Source organism: Canis aureus, chromosome 26 (assembly GCF_053574225.1).
Source record: "Canis aureus isolate CA01 chromosome 26, VMU_Caureus_v.1.0, whole genome shotgun sequence".
NCBI lineage: Eukaryota > Metazoa > Chordata > Mammalia > Carnivora > Canidae > Canis > Canis aureus.
In genome coordinates this window covers 45,498,499-45,518,092 of record NC_135636.1, presented here as the reverse complement: position 1 = coordinate 45,518,092, position 19,594 = coordinate 45,498,499, and the positions used below count along the sequence as shown (strand labels likewise).

Genomic DNA, 19,594 nt, shown 5'->3' with positions numbered 1-19,594 from the left:
TAGTCATTAATGTCATTAATACTTGGGTTTTATGGTCAATTATGTCTCAAAAATGTTAAAAAATATGTGCTCATCGCAACAAGTCAAGTAATATAGACATAGGAGAAAACACTGAGCATCTTTGTCTCCTTTGTCTTTGAGTTAAACGATGTTACTCCACGGTTTGTCTCTTCTTCCATACATTCGTAGCTCATACAGATAGGAGAAAATATATTTGTATATCCTATACATACTACTCTGTAGCTTGTATTTGTCATGGACACAACTTCAGGTGAATCTACAGAGCTCTACAGCATTCTTTAATTCTTCTAAAAAAATTTAAGTTCAATTAATTAACATGTAATATATTATTGGTTTCAGAGGTAGAGGTGAATCTTATATAACACCCAGTGCTTATTCCATCCCTTAGCCCCTCCCCTCCAGCAACCCTCAGTTTGTTTCCCATGATTGAGTCTCTTATGGTTTGTCTCCCTCTCCACATCACTCTTGTAAATACTTGCATGATATTCCACATGAAGATATCTTATAATTTATTCAAACATTTTACTTACTGATGAAGATTTGGATCAATTTTTTCTTTTCTTTCTTTCTTTCTTCTTGCCCTTTCAAAGTATGCTTCAATAAGTCCTCTTGAACGTATATTAGAGGGAGCCACTTAAAATTAGCAAAAGGTTTTGAGATGAATAAAGAATGTCAAGATACTGAAGCATCATTAAAGGTCAAACATTTTACCTCATGTTGATATTGTGCTCTTAGATTAATTTAGACTTCACATCAAATGATGAAAAGGTTAAATTATGCATCCACCATCACAAACATTTGTTCTTTATTTTAAACGCACAAATACGCATTTGTGGCCTACACACCAGATGAGGTATATTTCTCGAGTACAGCAGGCATGTACTAAGCTACAATTGAAGTTCTACAATACAGTGTCAGGGTGCTGTGGGAACCTAATTCTTTTGTCAAAAGCTAGATACAGAGGTAAATCGAAGATTTTTTTAAGTATGCAATTGTTTATCATCTCTCCAGACACACATCCCTAAACACATGGGAGAAAGCTAATGAACTATGAATGATGACAGAATTTATCATGAACCAGGCAATTTATGTACATCATTACATAATTTGAATAGACAAGAGGTAAATAGTATTTTTGCATCCATTTTCCAGATGAGGGATCTCAGGCCTGTGGCGTCTTGCTCAATATCGTGTAAATAATAGAAAAAGGATTAGAACACACGCTCTAAATGTCAAGCTCTTGGTGACTACACACTGCTGCCCCATAGAAGAAATATTTTGGCTAAATATTTCCAATAATCTGCTCTGCTCACAGATGTAATGGGTGTCTTGGGACACCAACTTAAATAGACCATCCTTCCTATCCTCGAGGAGCAGAGCCTAGTGAGAAAATAGGCACATGAACAGAAAATCAGAGCCAGTATGGCAAGACCATGGTGAGAACTGAGTAACATAACCTGGATTATCAAAGACTCTTCCAGTAACTTCTGAGTTGAGTTTCTTTAAAAATATTTATTTATTTATTTATTTATTTATTTATTTATTTATGAGAGAGAGAGAGAGAATATGAGTGGGGGAAGGGGAAGAGGGAGAGAGAGAAGCAGACCCCCAGCTGAGCAGGGAGCCCTATGTGGGGCTCCATCCCAGGACCCCTGAATCATGACCTGAGCTGAAGGCAGACATTTAACCCATTGAGCCACCTAGGTACTCCTTGAGTTGAGTTTTTAAAGACCCTTGCCATATGCAATGGGAGCAAGGAGGATAGCATTCCAGTCAAAGGAAGCCACATGGAGAAAGGCTCAGAAGCCAGAAACATACCAAAGAGCAAGAGGAATGACATGCAGATGAGCTTCTGGAGTGTAAACCATGAGGCAAGAAGAGACAGGAGATGAATGAATCACTGGGGAGGCATGCAGCTAAAAGTACAAGGAAAACCTAATCAAACATGGGGCATACATAAGGAATTTATTATTTCATTGAACAAAAAGTCTGAAAGTGGAGCAGTTCCATGAATGGTTAACTTGAAGTTCCAAAACTGTCTTCAAAGACTCTGTTTCTTACTGTCTTTCTGCATGGCCACCCTCAAGATACTAGTCATCTGGCCTTATACTTCTGGGTCTCAAGATAGCTGCCACAGTTTCAGGCATTCCTACCTTTCATCTCTATATCCAGGGGAAAATAGGAGAACTTCTCTAAATGGATAAGAACCATACAAGTAGACTAACCTTGTGTCCATTGGGTGGAATGGGTTACACCCTGCTGCTTAAACTTAGTCATCCAGCAAAAGGAGTGAGACCATCACATCACACTTGGTTTGGAAGAGTCAAGCTAGGCTTAGCTTCCCCTAATGGGTGTGGTCAACTGGTGGAAGGAAAAGATAGGGTTCCATTACTGAGGATAAAGGTGGAGAGTGGCTTTGCCACAATGAAGTTAGGGTACAGCCAAAGGCTAATAAAAATAAAGGAGCTTGGACATTACCATATAATTCAGTTTTCTTTACTGTCAGTATATGAACACTATCTTTGCAGCTTTTTGCCGTATTCATACATTACTAAATTATAGTATATCTCCTTTTTAACTCTTGCCATATTTCTAAACTGTATCTGTAGCATTGTGACATACCTAACCTCTATCTGTAATGTTGCTTACTTGATATTTTTAAAAATATTTTATTTGTTTAGTTGAGAGAGAGAGAGAGAGAGTATGAACAGAAGGGGCAGAAGGAGAGGGAGAGAGAATCCCAGGCAGACTCCATGCTGAGTGCGGGGCTCAATCTCACAACCCTGAGATCATGACCTGGGCCAAAACCAGCCAGATGCTCAACTGACTGAGCCACCCAGGTGCCCCAAGATTTCTTTTTAAATTATCCTGTTTTATACATAAATAGGTTTGAAAAGAAAATTTTACAGTCTTCTCCAAATGAAAGTCCACATATAACTTTCCATAAATCAAAGGTATGTATATTTATAGTATGAATAATGTATAGTTGTTTATATTAATATTTATATCAATATATTGCTATATATACATATATATATATACACACATATCAAAAAATTGTAGTACTCTCAAAGAACACTTAGTAGAGACTAACCATAAACATACATAGCCCATCTATTACAGCTTTGGGTGCTTTATTTCTTCCATGCAAATGCCTATAAAACAAAGGCTTCTGCTTTATCCCCAGAGCATGAAAAAATATTAATCACTATCAGAGAGGCCAGGGCATAAAATATGTATTATCTTCATCCCCCTTTTATATTGAATCTAAATCTTAATCAGGAAATAAAGGGGTTCTCTGAGTGCTCATTTGGTCCTTTTAGACAAAAGGGAAATGGCTGAATTTCACAGAAGCTTCTCCTTTGTTTATCTACTTCCACGAAGCGAAAAATTCATTTACTATCTCTAGTCTTGAACTTTCTGAGGACACTGACCTGTACAGCCACCATCTTCTTGGAGATTTTGCTATATTTTCTGATACTTCAAGCTCAAAGCGTTCAAAACCAAATTCATTTCCTGCTGATATGGCTTCTCATTCAATAACAATTATGACACTACTGGATGATATGTAATAATAATATATAATTACTTATTCTGTGCAAGGTTCTGTAATAAACGTCTGGCAATTCTTATCTCAATTACTCATAGCAGATCCACTGTAAAAATTACCCTCTGATAGAATAGTGATGTTTAATAAAACTTGTAGAAAAGACACTCATCCAACGAAGACCACAAACATTGTTAAGTAGTAGGATATGTGACTCAAAGCTTGAATCTAATGAAATTTGTCATATTTTTTTTAGCTTCGGTTCCTTGGTTCAGGAAATGTTCCCTACCTTATGAGCCAGAACTTTCTTTCCATTATAGAAACTGAAAATGCCAAATACTCACTTTCTCAGATTCTGTTGCAGCTAAGACGTACTAGAACACCTGCTCTAAGCTCTGCCATTCAAGCACATCTAGTCCAGATTTTGAATTAAGATAGTAGTATTAGGAAAGAGTTACACAAGGAAGACAAGTGAGCTAAAGAGCAGTAGTAACACCCATCCTCCAGGGGGCAGCAAATAGTGGCTTTAAACCCCTGCTCAAGCAGCTATGACAAGTATGTCTCCAAAAAACTGGTTTGGGGAGCACTGTTTCTGACTGCATAGTCTCCAGCCCTGTTTCTCTGACCCTCCCAGGGACTCTGTGAGCTATCCAGTGTCTCCTACTAAATGCCTTTCTGTTGAAACAAATAAGTGATAATCTCTGTTGCTTGCAACTAAAAATCCAGTGATAACAGCTCTTAATGCTTGCTCGGTATCATTTGAAGGTTACCTATTTAATTCCTTCCAACTTCTTAATATCTATTAAAAGTACATTTTTACAGAAAGAGGAAGAAATGATAAATATTTAGATAAATATAACTACTTTTTTCCTCTAATGCTCTTTAAAGTATGTCTGAATGAAGAGAAGAAAATTATGACATTGTCTGATGCGGTTTTTAATGTCTGTAAATCCTACACATCAGGCACCCAAAACCTAAAATGAAGAGGTCCAGGAACCTATCTATACAGGTGTCAAAATTTCTACATTCCATGTGAAGTGGTAAAAATTGATTTTAAGTAGATTGCTAAGATTATATATATATATATATATATATATATATATATAGCAATTCCTAGAACAACCACTAAGAAATTACATGAAAATTTTTTTCCACATGTGGGCTTTACTGATTAGATTTTATTTTCTTTTATCTGATAATGTAGCAAAAACAAAATGTAAGCACTGCTAAGATTTTCTTGCTGTATGTGTTACAAGGGTGAACTTAATTTTATGCTCCTTATCATTCAAATATATTTCTTTCCTCAACAGCTGGTTGAAGGAATTAAGCCATCTGCTATTGGGGAGGGAGGAAATGAAAATTACTGAAAATGGTTTTCAATAGTTGATGATGAATTCATCCTTATTACTACACAGCTTCTTGCCTCTTGCCTTTCTTACTAATATTTCTGATAACATACAGAAATATTCATTGAATCATGATCCACAATAATTCCTTTAAAATATAAATATGACTCAAATCAAAACAAGTGCCAAGTTTTTGAATCTTTTCTAATCTGTGAGCTAATTGAATGGTATGAGATATGATCTGTGCCAGAGGAGAAGATACAAAAAAAAAAAAAAAAAAAAAAAAAAACCTGTGACATCATGGCTAGTCTCAAATAACTACATCAGGAAGCTTGCATGTCAAATGACTTCTGGATTCATAAAGTAATTACTAAATGTGAGAGGACGTTAGGATAAAACAAATCCAATCTCTGGAATTAGATTGCATGAGCTCTCTTGTACCTGACACTTAAAAATTGTCTGATATACATTTTGGCAACATATTCCCAAAGATGTAAAAATGGACACGCCCTTTCAATTTTGCTTTATTCAGCAAGTCTAAGCAAATGCACAATGCTCCTAGTATGTACCCAGCACTATTATGGATGTAGCAGGAAATAATTAGACCAGTCCCCAAAGGTTCTTATTGGAATTTAATATCTAATATCTAAGGCTTTATCCTAAAGAAAACTTCATGAATATTGGGCTCAAATATCTGGCTATGAGAACATATACCATGACAGTATATTTAATAATCAAAAGCTGGAGGAAAACCTAAAAGTCCAAAACCATAATCAGAGACCAAACAATAAAATAATGCACACCCATCAAAGGAAGTATTATGAAACTTAAAATTGTATTACAGAAGAAGATTAGGTGACATTGAAAGAGGATTTAAATGCCTTAACTAAAAGAAATAAGCTACAAAACAGTCCACCCTACACAATATAATATCTTGTTTTAAAAATCTCTATGTATAGACAGTTTCACTTTCTAGACTCAGGAGGGCATCAGGTGTTTAGATTGGAAGAAATAAAAGAAAAAGAATCATTTAGGGTGAAATTTACTTAGGTCATGGTTGATATTCTTGACTCAACCTGTTCATACAGCCACTCTGCACTGAGCAAGATGACTAGAAGGAAGAACTCACCACAAAGGAAAGAATCAGAAACAGTACTCTCTGCCACAGAGTTACAGAATATGGATTACTATTCGATGTCAGAAAGCCAATTCAGAAGCACAGTTATAAAGCTACTGGTTACTGGTGGCTCTGGAAAAAAGCATAAAGGATTCAAGAGACTTCATGACTGCAGAATTTAGATCTAATCAGGTCAAAATTAAAAATCAATTAAATGAGATGCAATCCAAACTGGAGGTCTTAATGACGACAGTTAATGAGGTGGAAGAGTGAGTGATATAGGAGAAAGGCTGATGGCAAAGAAGGAAGCTGAGGAAAAAAGAAAAAAAACAATTAAAAGATAATGAGGAAAGGTTAAGGGAAATAAATGATAGCCTCAAAAGGAAGAACCTACGTATGATTGGGATTCCAGAAAACGCTGAGAGGGACAGAGGATCAGAAAGCATATTTGGACAAATCATAGCTGAGAATTTCCCTAATTTGGGGAGGGAAACAGGCATTCAGATCCAAGAGATAGAAAGGTCACCCCCCCAAATCAATAAAAACCGTTCAACACCTCGACATTTAATAGTGAAACTTGCAAATTCCAAAGATAAAGAGAAAATCCTTAAGGCAGCAAGAGATAAGAGATTCTTAACTTATATGGGGAGAAATATTAGATTAACAGCAGACCTCTCCACAGAGACCTGGCAGGCCAGAAAGGGCTGGCAGGATATATTCAGGATCCTAAATGAGAAGAACATGCAGCCAAGAATACTCTATCCGACAAGGCTCTCATTCAGAATAGAAGGAGAGATAAAGAGCTTCCAAGATAGGCAGAAACTGAAAGAATATGTGACCACCAAACCAGCTCTGCAAGAAATATTAAAGGGGTCCCTGTAAAAGAAAGAGGAAGCCCAAAGAAATAATCCACAAAAACAAGGACTGAATAGGTACTACAATGACACTAAATTCATATATTTCAGTAGTTACTCTGAACATGAATGGGCTAAATGACGTCATCAAAAGACACAGGGTTTCAGACTGGATAAAAAAGCAAGACCCATTTATTTGCCGTCTACAAGAGACTCATTTTAGACCTAAGGACACCTCCAGCTGGAAAATGAAAGGTTGGAGAACCATTTACCATTCAAATGGTCCTCAAAAGAAAGCTGGGGTAGCAATCCTCATATAAGATAAATTAAAGTTTATCCCAAAGACTGTAGTAAGAAATGAAGAGGGACATTATATCATACTTAAAGGATCTATCCAACAAGAAGACCTAACAATCATGAATATTTATGCCCCTAATGTGGGAGCTATTAAGTATATCAATTAATAACCAAAGTAAAGACATACTTAGATAATAATACACTAATAGTAGGAGACTTCAGATGGCACTTTCTGCAAATGACAGATCTTCTAAGCACATCACCAAAGAAACAAGGGCTTTAAATTATACATTGGACCAGAAGGGTTTCACAGATATATATAGAACTTTCCCTCTGAATGCAACTGAATACACATTCTTCTCAAGTGCACATGGAACTTTCTCCAGAATAGACCACATACTGGGTCACAAATCAGGTCTCAACCGATACCTAGAGATTGGGATTGTCCCCTGCATATTTTGAGACCACAATGCTTTGAAAGTGGAACTCAATCACAGGAAGAAATTTAGAAGAAACTCAAACACGTGGAGGTTAAAGAGCATCCTACTAAAAGATGAATGGGTCAACCAGAAAATTAGAGAAGAATTAAAAAGATACATGGAAACTAATGAACATGAAGATACAACTGTTCAAAATCTTTGGGATACAGCAGAACCAGTCCTAAGAGGGAAATACATTGCAATACAAGCATCCCTCAAAAAATTGGAAAAAAAACTCAAATACACAAGCTAACCTTGCACCTATCAGTATCAAGGAAATACAAATGATTTTAAAAACATATTATGAGCAGCTATATGCCAATAAAATAGGCAATTGAGAAGAAAGGGATGCATTTCTGGAAAACCACAAATTACCAAAACTGGAACAGGAAGTAATAGAAAACCTGAACAGGCCAATAACCTGGGAGGAAACTGAAGCAGTCGTCAAAAACTTCCCAAGACACAAAACTCCAGGGCCAGATGGCTTCCCAGCAGAATTCTATCAAATGTTTAAAGAAAAAATAATATCTATTCTAGTAAAGCTGTTCTGAAGGATAGAAAGGGATGGAGTACTTCCAAACTCGTTCTATGAGGCAAGCATCACCTTACTTCCAAAACCAAAGACCCCACCCACCAAAAAGGAGAATTATAGACCAATATCCCTGATGAACACTAATGCAAAAATTCTCAGCAAAATACTAGTCAGGATCCAACAGTACATTAAGAAGATGATTCACCATGACCAAGTGGGATTTGTCCCCGGGATGCAAGGTTGGTTCAACACTCGTAAAACACTCAACGTGATAGATCACATCAACAAGAGAAAAAACAGGAACCATATGATCCTTTCAATAGATGCAGAGAAAGCATTTGACAAAATACAGCATCCATTCCTGATCAAAACTCTTCAGAGTATAGGGATAGAGTGAACATTCCTCAGCATCTTAAAAGCCATCTATGAAAAGCCCACAGCAAATATCATTCTCAGTGGGGAAAAACTGAGAGCCTTTCCCTAAGATCAGGAACACAACAGGGATGTCCACTCTCACCATTGCTATTCAACATAGTACTAGAAGTCTTGGCCTCAGCCATCAGATAACGAAATAAAAGGCATTCAAATTTTCAAAGAAGAAGTTAAACTCTTCCTCTTCGCAGATGACATGATACTGTACAGAGAAAACCCAAAAGACTCCACTCCCAGATTGCTAGAATTCATACAGCAATTCAGCAGTGTGGCAGGATACAAAAATCAATGCCCAGAAATCAGTGGCATTTCTATACATTAACAATGAAACTGAAGAAAGAGAAAATAGGGAGTCAATCCCATTTACAATTGCACCCGAAAGCATAAGATATCTAGGAATAAACCTAACCAAAGAGGTAAAGGATCTATACCTTAAAAACTACAGAACACTTCTGAAAGAAATTGAGGAAGACACAAAGAGATGGAAAAATACTCCATGCTCATGGATTGGAAGAATTAATATTGTGAAAATGTCTATGCTACCCGGGGCAATTCACACGTTCAATGCAATCCCTATCAAAATACTATGGACTTCCTTTGGAGAGTTGGAACAAATCATCTTAAAATTTGTGTGGAATCAGAAAAGACCCCAAATAGCCAGGGGAATATTGAAAAAGAAAACCAGAGCCGGGGGCATCACAATGCCAGATTTCAAGTTGTACTACAAAACTGTGATCATCAAGACAGTGTGGTACTGGCACAAAAACAGACACATAGATCAATGGAACAGAATAGAGAACCCAGAAATGGGCCCTCAACTCTATGGTCAACTAATATTCGACAAAGCAGGAAAGACTATCCACTGGGAAAAGGACAGTCTCTTCAATAAATAGTGCTGGGAAAATTGGACAACTACATGCAGAAGAATGAAACTAGACCATTATCTTACACCAGACAGAAAGATAAACTCAAAATGGATAAAAACTAAATATGAGACAAGAATTCATCAGAATCCTAGAGGAGAACATAGGCAACAACCTTTTTGAACTTGGCCATAGCAACTTCTTGCAAGATACATCTATGAAGGCAAGGGAAACAAAAGCAAAAATAAACAATTGGGACTTAATCAAGATAAAAAGCTTCTGCACAGCAAAAGAAACAGTCAACAAAACTAAAAGACAACCTACAGAATGGGAGAAGATATTTGCAAATGACGTATCAGATAAAGGGCTAGTATCCAAGATCTATAAAGAACTTATCAAACTCAACACTCAAGAAACAAACAATCCAATCACGAAGTGGGCAGAAGACACGAACAGACATTTCTCCAAAGAAGGCCTCCACATGGCCAACAGACACATGAGAAAATGCTCTGCATCACTTGCCATCAGGGAAATAAAAATCAAAACCAGAATGAGATACCACTTTACACCAGTGAGATTGGTGAAAATTAACAAGATAGGGAACAACAAATGTTGGAGAGGATGTGGAGAAACGGAAGCCCTCTTGCACTGTTGGTGGGAATGTGAACTGGTACAGCCACTCTGGAAAACACTGTGGAGGTTCCTCAAAGAGTTAAAAATAGAGCTACCCTATTACTCAGCAATTGCACTGTTGGGGATTTACCCCAAAGATACAGATGCAGTGAAAAGCGGAGACACCTGCACCCCGATGTTTCTAGCAGCAATGTCCACAATAGCCAAACTGTGAAAGGAGCCTCGGTGTCCATCGAAAGAGGAATGGATAAAGAAGATGTGGTCTATGTATACAATGGAATATTACTCAGCCATCAGAAAGGACAAATATCCACCATTTGCTTCAACGTGGATGGAACTGGAGGGTATTATGCTGAGTGAAGTAAGTCAATCGGAGAAGGACAAACATCATATGGTTTTACTCACACGGGGGATATAAAAAAGCAGTGAAAGGAATTATAGAGGAAAGGAGAGAAAATGATTGGGAAAAATCAGAGAGGGTGACAAAACATGAGAGGCTCCTAACTCTGGGAAAGGAACAAGGGAAGTGGAAGGGGAGGTGGGCAGGGGTATGGGGTTACTGGGTGACAGGCACTGAGGGGGACCCTTGATGGGATGAGCACTGGGTTTTATACTATATGTTGGCAAATCGAACTCCAATAAAAAAATATACATAAAATAAAATAAAAATAAAATCTCTATGTATAGATGATTTCCTAGTACTTCCATGATAAATTACTACAAACTGAGTAACTTTAGGACTACAAAAATTCACCCTTTCCCATTCTGTAGACTAGAAGTACAAAGTCAAGGTGTTGCAGGGTTGATTTCTTCTGGTCTTTGCCTCTGTTTGCATTCTCCAGAGAAAGAGAACCAGTAGGAGATCTATCTGTCCATCATAAGGAAAAAATATATAAAATATATATTGGAATATATTGGAATTGGCTTACACAATTAGGGAGGCTGAGAAGCCCCAAGATCTATAATCAGCAAGCTGGAGACCCAATGGTCCAGTTCTAGTCCAAGTTCGAGGTCTGAGAACCAGGAACACTGATGCCATAGATTCCAGTCTGAACCTGAGTCCAAAGGCTACAAAAGATTGATGTCTCAGCTTAAAGACAGGCAAAGAGAGATAATTCTCTTATTCTCCTTTTTTTGTTCTATTTAGACTTTTAACAGATTGGCAAGGCCCATCCATGTTGTGCAGGGCCATCTGCTCTACTCAGCCTATTGATTCGAATGTTACTGTTACCCTGAAACACACTCGTGGGCACACTCAGGATAATGTCCAACCCAATATCTGGGCACCCTGTGCTCCAGTCAAGTTGGCCTACATACTTTACCCTCACAGAAAGTCAGAGTCATTTTATTTAATTTCATTTAATTTTATTTACATCCAATTAATTAACATATAGTGTCTTATTTGTTTCAGAGGTAGAGTTCAGTGATTTGTCAGTCAGAATCGTTTTAAATGACTCTTGTTTAATTTGTAAGGGAAATTCTAAATTAACACCATAAAGGGAAAACAAGGGTCTCTGGTCATAAATAGCAGTTTTAAAAAACATTTAACTTAGACACTCTACCTGAAAAATCGTGTAAACCATCCATGAAGCACTAACCTATTACATAGAATGTGTTATTCCAATTACAGGCGGAAAGTCCTAGAAAGGCATAATTAAATCTCCCAGGTCACACATCTAAAATGCAGATAGTACTGACCCCAAGCCCTGGGCCACTGGGAAATCAGAGCAGTGTTTTTGGGGAAATAAACTGAACAGCAAAACATGAACTGGATGGAAAAGAGAGAGAGAAAAATAAGAAGCAGAGAACAACGAGTGTAAGATGGAATAGTAGGATAAAAACAGAAGGAAAAAAAAATCTAGAAACCTAGATGTTGTAGGCTGAATTGTGTCCCCCTACCTGCCGCCAAAGCCATATAGTGAAGTCCTAACCTTTAGTACCATAGAATATATTTGAAGACACAATCTTTGAAGAGGTAATTAAGTAAAAATAAGATCATTAGGGTGGACTGTAATCCAATATGACTGGTGTCCTCACAAGAAAAGAGTAGGACACAGACCCACACAGAGAAGAGAGACCACTGGGGACCCAGGGGGAAGATAGCCATCTACATGCCAGGAAAAGCCAAACCTTCTCACACCTTCATTTCAGACACCCAGCCTTCATACCTGTGAGAAAACCAAGTTCTGTTGTGTAAGTTCCCCTAGTCTGTGGTTCTTTCTTACGGCAGCCTGCTAAACTAATTTTGAGGAACGACCAGATTTGGAAATTCATTTACCAGGCAGGATGGTGAAACGGAGGTGAGGGAAGAGAGGGATCCACCAGCACTTGGAGGTGTACAGACTTCCACCCCCACATTGGCCTTGTAGTGAAGCACAGGAGCGATGAGATATTTGAGAGCTGCCAGCTGCTTTTCTTTATGATTACTCCTAATTTCTAATTCCTGCTGGGCCAGAAATTATTTTTATGGCTGATGTAAAATTCAATAGCTTACAGAACATTCTTTCATGTTATGACTACAATTATTAGAAAGTTTGGGGGTAAACTGTCTACTTTCCAGAAGTTCTGTAATGATAATGTGTGTTAGTCTTCCAACATTCACAAAATTCCCTTGCAAACTGCTGGGTTTTTCAAAAAGTCTTCATTATAAAAATGGTGATGATTCAGAAAATAGTTTTGTAACCGTATACACAGAACCAAGATTTAATAGTAGTTAATATATTTTTATATTTTCTTTACAGTTTTTTATCTTTCTCTTTTAAAGAAAATAAATGAAAAAATACAGAAATTAAGTGATAGATTTGTCTTGTCTTATTTTTTATTTTTTTCCTCCTTCTTTCCCCTGAGATAATTACTATGCATATTTTTAGACTTTGATATATATACATACATACACACACACACCTTCATACACTTTATCTCTCTCTCTCATATATATATATGATATCCATATATATATATCCATATCCTTAGGAACATATAATATGGTTTCCTGTACTTTAAAAATATAGATAAATGGAAAAACTAAATACATAAATAAATAGTAAGCTTTTTTTTCTAAATGTTACGTTGTTGTGATTTATCCTTGTTGCACATGCAGAACTCACTCAGACCTGCTGAAGCATAATCCACTACACGAATCCGCTGTGGTTTACTCATCAGTTCTTGTTGATGGAAAATGAGGATGTTTCACTTCTTTAGCGAGGACAAAGGGCGGCAAGAAACATCTCTGCATTCATCTCCTCGCGCACAAGCAACTTTCTGCTTTTAACTCTCCTCCCCTCTGCCTCTCCTGGGAGTACCTCTGCTTTCCCTTGGCGGCAGTGTCAACCCTATGATGAATTTGCTGATAGGACCTAGACAGAAACTATTAAATCCACTTTTTTTTTTTTTTTTTTTCTGTAATTCCAGCTCGGATTTGAATCCAAGTCTCCAGATGTTGGGTGGCATGCATCATTTAGTAGGAAATCATATTAAAATGGTACTGAGTCCTTGGGCAAATGGGTTGATAATGTGAGAAGGCAGTTAAACATTCCATTAATCATTACATTCCTGGAGGGAGAAAACATTCAACTTTTCTTCTTTACCTATTATCCAAAGGAGTCACAGATTCTGACTCCATTAGCAAAGGAAAACTGATGCTAGGAATCTGAATCGCAAAATATAGTGAGATTTCCTACGAAATTCACCAAAGCTGCAAGCATCTCCCATTAAAGAAAGTGCTTTATGAGGATAAGAGTTAATGTCTTTAAAGTATAGTGTTATTATAACAATTCAAGCTTTTTTATTTTTATTTTTATTTTTATTTTTATTTAAAGATTTTATTTATTCCTTCATGAGACACATAGAGAGGCAGAGACACAGGCAGAGGGAGGAGAAGCAGGCTCCACGCAGGGAGCCCGACGTGGGACTTGATCCTGAGAATCCAGGATCAGGCCCTGAGCCAAAGGCTGACGCTCAACCGCTGAGCCACCCAGGCATCCCAATTCAAGTTTTTTTTTGTTTTTTGTTTTTTTTTTTTAAAGAAAATCTTTGTGTTAAAATTCAGGGCTTTCCCTTTGAAAGAGGGCACTACCATGGAACCTGTTTCCTTCATACCTCAAGAGAAGCGGCACCAGGGCAATTACATGGTTAATTTAATCGGGTTCACTGAAGCAACAGGTTGAGAATTTACTATAATGATAGCTGTTGATTATTTTATTAGTGCTTATGATACAAGAGATACAATGATGCTCCCTTCACATACACTAACTTGTTGGATATTCAAAGCCAGCTAAGAAGATAGGAGTTATGATCTCCATGGTAGAGATGAGGACACTGAAGAACAGAGAAGTCTAGCAACTCACCAAAGTGCCCACAGCAGAACTGAAGTGGAATCCAGCTCTGCCTAAATCGGACCCTCTGCTCTTACCTCTTTTTTTGGGCCACACCATACATTTTAGAGATACGATGAACCAGACACAGACTCTACCTTTAAGAAACTCGTGATCTAGTGGCATGAAAGATGAGCCCCTCAAGGGAAGAAGCCTGTTCTGTGTTCCTACTCTGTCCTCGACTCTTCACACTGCATGGAATACAACAGGTGCTCAGCAATGAATTAATGAAGGAATGAACCAGTAATGAAAACAAGCATGGTGGAGGCTTCACAAAGGATTTGAGATGAAAGGTCAGGGTCTGCAAACACGAAGACGGTGTGTCTGGCAAAAACACTCCTGGCAGGGGCACATCCATAGGCCTGGGCTGCCAGAAGGCACAGGATCATGAGGAACAAGGGGAAGGAAATCACACCAATGGGAGCAAACTAATAGATGGGTGGGCAACAAGGCTGCAGATGCAATTGGGTTCAGACTGAGAAGGATCTTTTGAGCCCTGCTAGGAAATAGGAAAATATAAAAGTAAGACATTTTTCACCTGTAGTGGCAAAAATCTAGCTTGCAGTGCAGATGGAGGAACAGCTGTTTTTCTTGCTGGCCTAGCACTATTTTCTTTTCTGATTTGACACCCTGGTTTTTCTTGAGAAACAAGCTTTTTCCACACTCATTCCAAGTGAGTCAGGTGGTATCAGGGTACCACTGCTCAGCTCAGAGGTAGACCAGGGACCCAGGCCTGGGCCCTCAGCACATTTCATTCTTCTCACCTTGAGGATCTAGTAAGGGATTAGTACACAACCCAAGTAAGCATCTCAGAGTGAATCTTGGGACCTCTTTTTGAACTATTGAGAAAGGGAAGTTCTCTTCTCTCTCCTCCCACTGGAATTACTGAGCTCAGACAAGATAAACCCAGAGGGTTACTTACTTGAAGAGGATCTTCCTGAGAATAAAGCCAAAGCAGATGAAGAAAGAGATGGCATTCTAATCACATCTCTGAGCCCTGGATCCAGCCATGCCTAAAGCTAGAGCTACCCTCTGATTATCCAAATATATGATTCAACAAATTCTTTTTTGAAATATTTGCAGTCACTACAGCATAGCAGTTCAAAATCTAAGCTCTGGAGTCAGACCAGTTGATTTCAAGTCCCCCCTCTGCCATTACTAGCCGTGAGGTTCTGGAATGAGATAACACTTATAAGTGCCATATAACTAACCCTCAGTGCATGTCAGCCATTATTATGAAACTAGTTTTACTAGTTGTCTTGTAACTTAAAAATCAAAGATCCTGTAGTGCTTAGTTCTATGTGTCATTGTGGCCGTGCTTTAGTTCCCAGTTAGCCAATGAAACATTAATCTGAGTGTTTCTATAAAGATATTTTGTAGATGTGCTTATATCGTTGCCAATTAGTTGACTTCAAGTCAAGACCATTATCTTTAATAATCTGGGTGAACTCCATCCAATCAATTGAAAGGTCATAAGAGCAAAACTGAGATTTCCCTACAAAAGAGGAAACTCTGCCTCAAGATTCAAGACATCAGCCCCAGAATTTCCAGTCTGCTGGCCTACTGTACAAATTTCAGACTTTCCAGCCCTCAGAATCATGTAAGTCAATTTCTTGAAATAAGTATCCATCCATCCATCCATCTATCCATCCATCATCTATCTGTATCTCCTCCCATTAGTTCTGTTTCTCTGGAAGACCATGACTGATACAGATCCTACCTAATACAATTTTTAAAGATAGAAAAGAAAAACAAATCAATTAATTTTGAGCCCAAATAGTCTACACTGATAAGCTAGACATTCCAAATAGACTGTTAGCAAACTACCTTGATTAATACTACTACTCCCCACCCCTAAATCTAGCATAAAATGATGTAGAAGGCGAGAAGCATAGAAGGCAAAAATGACCTGAAATAAAATTATTGTTAGGGTTTAAGTGGACATATTGTATGTTAACAGTAGTTGGAAAGCACATTGTGTTTTTCTGGGCCCTTGGTAATTTTCTTGGTTCCAAAACACCGTCCATGTTTTTTAAACACTATAAAGTGTCTCCCTTCTCCCTTTAGCACATGGGGAATGTCATCACATAAATGATCTAACTACATATAACTACACCAGAGAGATTGGGATTTATATTCATGGGGAACACACAGACACATAATTCACCAACGATGCTGACATAAGTGAGTAATCAAAGGGCCTCAGTGGACTATAGATCAGTTCTAAATCTTCGATATATTTAGTACCTCGTTGAGTTATACAGCTCTTCATCTTGAAAACTGTCATTGAATGGATAGCACTCCAGGCTTGTAACTGCTGAACTATAGGGGCCCCATTTTATGGACATGCATGTGGCTTGTGTTTTGTTGAATTCAAATGCAATGTTTTACCAATAATTCTGTAGTGACCTCAGTACTTGGGGCCTTGAATTGATTTATGGGGTATTCCAAATTCCAGAAGGAAACTTCCCAATTCCAGAAGGATTTGACTGAAAAGACACATTATTTTGCTGCTGGCATAAGTGGACATAAATCTCTTCCTTCCTGTATGGAAGTTTATTAGGTACTATTAAGCTAGTTACTGATCCCATGGACTCAATGTTGCCAAGTGTTTTGAGAGAAGGTAAACAGATAATTAATTTATGTTGATTATCCCTGAAAAGACAGGGCCTTCTATCTCACCCCTAGATGTAGGACCATTGCATGAGCTGAGGATGAAAGCCACATCTAAGCAAACTTCTTTATTAATAAATTATTAAATGGATCCTCCCAAACATAAGTTGAGATCTGGAAGGAATATAACTCACTCACTCATTCCCCGTTCACCCCACCACCCTTACATACTTTGTTCTCTGCCCCAGGGGCCCTAATAAGATACCTATAATAATAATTTAATATAGATTCTCCACAGTTTTCTTAATTAAAAATTAATCAGTGAAAAACATTATAAACCTCAACAAGCACACACAGGAGGAGACTACTGCTACTTGTGTCTGATTATCTAATCATTAGGCAATAATTCTCATTCCTTTCTGATTATTCAATAAAATTAGTAAGAGGTATTTTTTGTTATTGGAAGAGATAACTGGTTAGACGGTTCCAAATTAGTTTTTTAAAATAAGATTGACATTTAATATGTATGCCAATTGATATCAGGCAGTTCATAGGCATATAACCATTATTTCCTGCAATAATGTCCAAATAAGATTTTATACTCAGGTCTTGTCTAGGGGGCATGTGGTTGGAGATAAGTGGGTTGGAGGGCTTGATTTTTATTTTTAGTTTTTTTAAAGATTTATTTATTTATTTGAGAGAGAGAGAGAGGGAGAGAAAGAGAGAGAGGATGAGTGAAGGGGGCAGAAGGAGAGGGAGAGAGAATCTCAAGCAGGCTCCACACTAAGTGCGGAGCCCCACACCAGCCAGGCTTGATCTCAGACCCTGAGATCATGACCTGAGCCAAAATTAAGAGTTAGTAGCTCAACTGACTGAGCCACCCAGGCACCCTGAGGGCTTGATTTTTAAATCACCTTTTAGAGTATCTGGGTAGTACATGTCACATCCTTCAGGTTTGGAAAGAGCCATTTTACCTTCAAGTGAGATTAAAAACCTGGCCTCCAGCATAACAGATTGGTCCAGGGGTGGCCATATTACCAAAGCTGTGCTAATCAGATTCTCCTTCCTGAGGATCTGGAAAGGGGCATGGAAGAGTTGCTCAATTTGAGAGCAAAAGCTGGGAAATGATTTCATTCCATCATAAGGAGACACAGAAAAATAAGAACCACCATCCTCCCTGTTTCTTGGCAGTTTTCTCGTTCCTTATTCTTGTTCCTCAGGAAACATAGCTTTACCTTTCCCTTGAAGTCTGAGACAGCCAGGTATAGTATGACAAATTCACTACCCCCTCCATCCCAAACTAATTTGAAAGGATATCTGTTACTTTCAAACAAACAAGACCAACTCAAAAACAGAGCAATATAGGGAAGACTTTGATACCAATCAAAGAGAAACATTGGATACATAAAGAAAAAAAGTCAAACTTGTGCTTAAAGTCATCCAATGGATGTGGATACAAGGAAATCTAGAAGTAAAAATCCAGGGGAATAAGCTCCTCCTAGGTGAGCAAGGGTCAGCAGATGTTTTCGTACCACAGGCCAGTTGTTGAGGTTGAGGGCAGGGCAGGTAGGAGAGCGATCATACTGAAGGTACACTAGTTTTGCTTGAACAAATAGAAAACAGCTAAACTTGTGATGAACCTGTGGGCTGACACTTAAATTTGAGTCAGGAGGAGCCACAAATGCAGAGATGATTCTCTCACCCAAGTCATATTCTTGGAAATTTTGATGAGTAAACACAGGTGAAGGGTAGGGTTGGACTCAAAAAGAAATCTCATGTTCTTGCACTGGAGCCTGTTGCCATCCTGAAATGTGAGTATTTCTAGGGTCATGGGTTTGTAGTCTCTTGTCCTCATGGTCTCATGCTCCCCCAACCTCAGCATCCAGCTGACTGGTGACTCCAGTCCTACTGTCACAGTTTCATGGTCTCCCTTTCTGGCCACCTGCCAGTGTTGCTGAATCTGGATCTTGTCATCAGAATGTCTTGGATTTTTGAGGTCCACCAGAGCTGAGGTCTAGAATTCTGGTAGTGTCTGATCTGTGCTCTACTTAAAGGAGGGGCCTAAATTCAGATTCAAACTATTTGAACCCTGAGGTAAACTGAGTCTGACCAAACTTCTGATAGATCAAAGATATCACCACTCTGGCTACCCAATAAGCTGAGTGCTAGGCTCAAAAGCAAAGGAGCCACCTCACACCCATTTGGATGGTCACTAGACAAACAAATAACAGCAAACAGAAAAGAGAAATAGCAAATGTTGGGGCACCTGTGTGGCTTAGCTGGTTAAGCAACTGCCTTTGGCTCAGGTCATGATCCCAGGGTCCTGGGATCGAGCCCCATGTTGGGCTCCCTGCTCAGCGGGGAGTCTGCTTCTCCCTCTCCCTCTGTGTGCTTGCTCATTCTCTTTCTCTCAAATAAATAAATGAATGAATAAATAAATAAATAAATAAATAAATAAATAAATAAAATCTTTTAAAAAAAGAAGAA

At 38.2% G+C, this 19,594-nt stretch overlaps 1 long non-coding RNA gene across 1 annotated transcript in view; it reads right to left on the bottom strand.

The window, feature by feature from the left end:
- LOC144298861 (uncharacterized) overlaps positions 1-19,594 on the bottom strand; it is a 78,149-nt gene that overhangs the window by 1,286 nt on the left and 57,269 nt on the right. The window contains exon 3 of the long non-coding RNA XR_013365733.1: positions 552-654. This is a non-coding gene — a long non-coding RNA (uncharacterized LOC144298861). The remainder of the gene's footprint in view (positions 1-551; positions 655-19,594) is intronic.